Source organism: Lactuca virosa, chromosome 1 (assembly GCF_052849685.1).
Source record: "Lactuca virosa cultivar CGN04683 chromosome 1, Lactuca_virosa_CGN04683_v6, whole genome shotgun sequence".
NCBI classification, from domain to species: domain Eukaryota; kingdom Viridiplantae; phylum Streptophyta; class Magnoliopsida; order Asterales; family Asteraceae; genus Lactuca; species Lactuca virosa.
In genome coordinates, this window is record NC_136426.1 from 27,306,695 (window position 1) to 27,312,053 (window position 5,359).

General features: G+C 42.4%; 1 pseudogene; it reads right to left on the reverse strand.

The window, feature by feature from the left end:
- Positions 1–3,187: 3,187 nt before the first annotated feature.
- LOC145104181 (COBRA-like protein 4) lies at positions 3,188–4,804 on the reverse strand (annotated as a pseudogene).
- Positions 4,805–5,359: the final 555 nt, after the last annotated feature.

Sequence of the window (5,359 nt, forward strand, 5' to 3'; positions counted from 1 at the left end):
TGGCTATCTAACATTAAGGGGTGCTTTTTCACTTGTTCTTGTCCAGCTAACCAGAAGGTCAAGTACGCTCTGAACCTGCTACGATCCGGAGTGAAGGATTGGTGGAGGCTTGTTACTAGTTCATATTCTACTGAGTAGAGGGCTGTTGTGACTTGGGAGCAGTTCTCTGAGATGTTCCATTCCAGATATGTTCCGCTGGTGGAGTGGGAGAGGTTGGCCCAAGAGTACTTGGATTTGAGGCAGTGGACGGAGTCGGTGACGAAGATCACCAAGATGTTTACGGAGAGAGCCATGTTTTGCCCTGTGTTTGCTGCTTCTGAGCAAGCTCAGATGACCCGGTACTTGAGCATGCTGAAGACGGATATATGGCAGTTTGTGTCCACTCAACGCTATTGTTCATTATTGGAGTTGCAGGAGGCCGCCAGGCGGCATGAGATTGAGATAAAGCTCCAGACGAGGGAGTAGAGGCAGGCACCATTGCAGTCACAATTTGCAGTGAAGCGATTTAAGGCTGCTGATTCGAGGAAGGGGAGTCAGAGGGGCCACACTTGTGGGAAGTGCAGAAAGGTTCATGATGATGCGTGTTGATCTGGGTGCCACAAATGTGGCAAGGAGGGTCACATTTCTAGGGATTGTCGTTAGCAGATTCCGCCACCGAGTGTCAGGATTTGTTACCACTGTGATCAGGTTGGTCATACATGCCCCTGATAGGTACGTTCCTAGTGAACTCTTTACCAGCTCTTGTGTTGTTTGACTCGGGTGCGAGTCGGTATTTTGTATCTCGATCATTCAGTAGGGAGTTTCATATGCCTATTGGGGAGTTAGACTGTCCATTACGGGTTTCTATCGCCAATGAGCACATGGTTTTTGCATCTGCAGTATTTCAGGGATGTGTGCTAGAGATCTTCAAGTGTCTTATCTGATTGATCTTATCCCTATTCCCATGGGGGATGTGTGCGTGATAGTGGGTATGGACTGGCTAAGCAGGTTTAGTGCCATGATTGATTGTGAGGGCCAACGAGTGGTAGTTCGAACCCCAAGTGGGGGAAAATAGGTTATTTATGGAGAGGGCACCAGGGTCGGTTCAGGGTTTTGTTCGGCAGCCAGGGCTCGTCAGTATATTCTGCATGGGTGTGCAGGTTAGTTAGCTTTTGTGGTTGACATTCGATTTGGGGATCAAATTTCAATCTCAGAGGTTCCAGTGGTCAGGGAGTTTGCTGATGTATTCCCGGAGAAGTCACCCGGTGTGCCTCCCGAGAGGTAGGTCGACTTCAGGATTGACCTTGTGCCAGATGCGGCCCCGATTTGCAAGGCGTCGTACCGCTTGGCACCGCCTGAGATGCAAGAGTTGTCATCTCAGCTGCAGGAGCTACTAGGCAAACAGTTCATCAGACCGAGAAGTTCTCCATGGGGAGCGCTGGTATTGTTCGTCAAGAATAAGGATGGTTCACACCGGATGTGCATTGATTACCGGGAGTTGAAAATTTAACGGTGAAGAACCGTTATCCTCTTCCGTGGATTGATGACCTTTTTGATCAATTGCAGGGTGCATCTTGGTTCTCCAAGATAGATCTGAGGTTTGGGTATCATCAGGTGAGAGTGAGAGATGATGACGTGGAGAAGACCGCGTTCCAAACTCGTTATGGGCATTACGAGTTCGTGGTGATGCCATTTGGGCCCACCAATGCACCTGCTGTGTTTATGGATTTGATGAATCGGGTATGCAGGTCGATGTTTGATCCACCCCTCATTGTGTTTATTGATGATATCTTGGTATATTCCAACACCAGAGAGCAGCATGAGGAGCACCTTCGAGAGCTTTTGGGGGTACTGAGGCAAGAACGACTTTATGCCAAGTTCTCGAAGTGCGAGTTTTGGTTATGAGAGGTCCAGTTCTTAGGGCACCTCGTTAACCAGGATGAGATTTTGGTCGATCCGGCCAAGATCGAGGTTGTGATGCAGTGGGAGGTTCTGAAATCTCCCTCAGAGATCGGAGATTCATTCAGGATTTCTCCAAGATTGCGGTACCCCTCACTCGTCTGACGAGGAAGGGGGTGGATTTCCGAAGGGGCCCTGAGCAGCAGTCTACGTTTGAGACTCTTCGGCAGAAGTTATGTGAGGCCCCGGTATTGACCCTCCCGGAGGGAGTTGAGGATATGGTATTCTGTGATGCATCCATCACTGGCTTAGGGGCAGTCCTCATACAGAGAGGACGAGATTTTGATTATGCTTCGCGCCAGCTGAATCCGCATGAGACGCGATATCTCACTCATGACCTAGAGTTAGGGCAGTGGTCTTTGCCCTCAAGATTTGGAGACATTGTCTTTATGGGGTCCGTTGTACAGTTTATACGGATCACAAGAGTTTGAGACATCTTATGGATCAGCCGAACCTGAACATGAGGCATCGCAGGTGGCTGGACGTTTTTTTAAATATAACCAAAATAAAAGCATATATTTTGGTTAGATATTGAATCAGATACATGCCCCAAAAGAAAGAATATCAATGCTGCTTTTTTCTATTTCAACACTTTTTTTGTTGTTTTTTTGAATATGTCCCATTTTTTTAAATGTACATAACTCATTCATATGACGTCGGAATTACTTAATTTTTTTTTCTAACATGTAATTTGGTGTTTGTACTTCATTTTAGACTATACAAACACATATTTTGGTTAGATATTCAATTAGCTATAGACCCCGGAAGACAACATATCAATGTTGCGTATTTTTTGTTTCAGCATTTTGTTTTTATTTTGGAATCTGTTATGCTTTTAAAATGCGCATAACTCACTCATATGAAATCGGAATTACTTAATTCTTTTTTCATCATATAATTTAGTGTTTGTACTACAACATTTTAACCGGTTCTAGTTTGAAAAATAACCAAAACCGGAAGTGGCGCTAGAACCGGCGGTCCGGTCCCCGGTTCTTATAATATTGGAAAACCGGTCCGGTTCTAAAGCCCATCCATACTTTGACCTATATAAAGATATTTTAGCGATTGTCTTGGTCACTTACATTTACCATTTTGTTTTATTCTCTGTGCTCTCTCCTCTTCAGTTACATATACCATACCAAGAAGCAAAAACATTGATATCAATAATTGGCATTCTTGATTCAATCCTTCCAAATAAAGTCAAAACATATGTTTCTACATTAACACATTAACACTGGTATGTCTAATTTTAGATAAATTGATGAAATGTTGCTATTAGTACTTGAATAATAACGACCATTCGTCCAACATCTAAAACGGGAAGGACGGAGTTTGGAAGAGACGGGTAAGAGATAGGCAGGGGCATTATGCATTCGTCACCATTGAAGTAGACTTTATGAGGGAATGCCCACCCACGATTCAATGAGAATGTTGTCCTATTTTTTTGAAGAATCATCTCTGAATGCACACTTGCAGCCTCCAGAAGGCGGTCGTTATCCAGCTTCTCTACTCCATAAAACATACCTGTATCATCTGCATTTAAAAACCAGGATGACGTTGACAAATGAGTTTGTTTCTTGCTTAGATTATAAATAGTAGATCACATATCATCAGGTAGATTTCCTGGGCTGCTCATATTTGTTCTCATCAACTTACTTATGGGTTCAAAGAGGAGAAGAGGCTTATAGTTAAAAGCATCAACTTTGGCAATGTTGTTGAGATTCGGATGTTGAGCAACAAGTGTCCACTTAGTGTAGTTGAAATTGAAGTTGAAGTTGGTGATGGTGATCCTCACATGCCAATACATCTTGTAGTTTCTTTTCACATGCCAATGAACCCGAACAGGGCACATGTGGTGAGTTCATTGCTTCACGGGAGCATTACCTTCTGTATGTGGGCTTGTTGATCCAACCACATGTGATATAGGCGAATTATTACTGATGTGTTACAAGAATTCTCTTACGATTTTAGTCAGATTGCCAAGTATCTTATATGCATAATCTCGAAATATGATTATAGAAAGCTTACGTAACACAGTTTTCATTGATCCTGCAGCCACAAGCACATGAAAGACATGGAGTGATCTCACTGTTGTAAAAAGATGACATCGAGACACAACAGGTTGGGATCTCAGAGGCCAGAAACTGGGAGTAACGACACACCAGTTGCCATGACACTACAAATAAATACACGATTAATCAGAAGAGAGGTTAATTGTAAAAGAATATAAAACCTGGCCTTCATGGAACAGTGAAACATACTTAAAGCTCGGTTCTTTCTACGACCACCAGATGATAAAGAAACCGAAGATGGCACAATGGATATAGGGCTGCAGGTGTATCCTTGATTGGGACCCAGCAGGGAGAAATTCTTGGGCAGACCGACTGTTTTATAAGTATTGCCCGAATTCCCAACACTCAACTGAAACGCCGAGAGTGAATTAGCAGGATCTTGACCCATTGAACTTACAAAACCACCCTTGCAGCAGTTTAGGAACTGCTGGTTGTAAGGTACTCCTGGCTGCATGTCAATGATTCTGGGACTCTTCTCACAGGAATGAGGAATATTACTCGGTAAGTCCTTGCAATCTCCTTGATCAATCGCCTGAGCTCCTAGAATCGACCAAATTATTTCCTTTTTAGCCCATGTCCATCCCAATGTCCATCCTGGAGTCATGATTGGACGATACATTTGATAGTTGTTCATCTTCACCACAGCCTGCAAATCGCTCATCTCAGGTAACAATCACAATTTACTTAATTAGGAATCTCAGAATATTACTTACCACGTAGCCATCTGGAGTCCATGAAACAACATCCCATGTAATGGTTATGTTTGCGGTTGGATCAAAGATATCATATGCCATTACAACTGTAACAAACATACGAAGTTAATTTCTCTATGACAAACTAACAGTTAAATGGAACATTTAACATGAAAATTAGAATCATGTTCTCAGTACTAACCTGCAGAAAAGCATAACAAATAAGTCACAACAGAAGATCTTAATGTAGATCTAAACCTTCTCAAAGCCATGATTAATTTTCCTAGAAATTATGATAACTAGAATTCAGATATAATAGACCATCTTCATGTCACCAACATTTTTCACAACTTCCCTATTTTATGCTCATGGCATCCTGGTTGAACTTGCAGTTGCAGATGCATTCGCTATGAACACAAATGTTTTATAACTCGATAACAAGACAAATCCAAGAATAATTCCAAAAGAATGTTAAGATACCAGATCCCATGAATATAATATGGAAGTTGAAGCAGAAGGTCCAAAGTGCATGACAAAGATTGGTCTTATATATTAAAATGGGTTGACCTCGATGAAAAACATAATAAAAGTATGGTGTTGACTAACTAGTTTACAGATTTGTCAAGATCATCGCAGGAATGTGGATCGAGAAGTTCA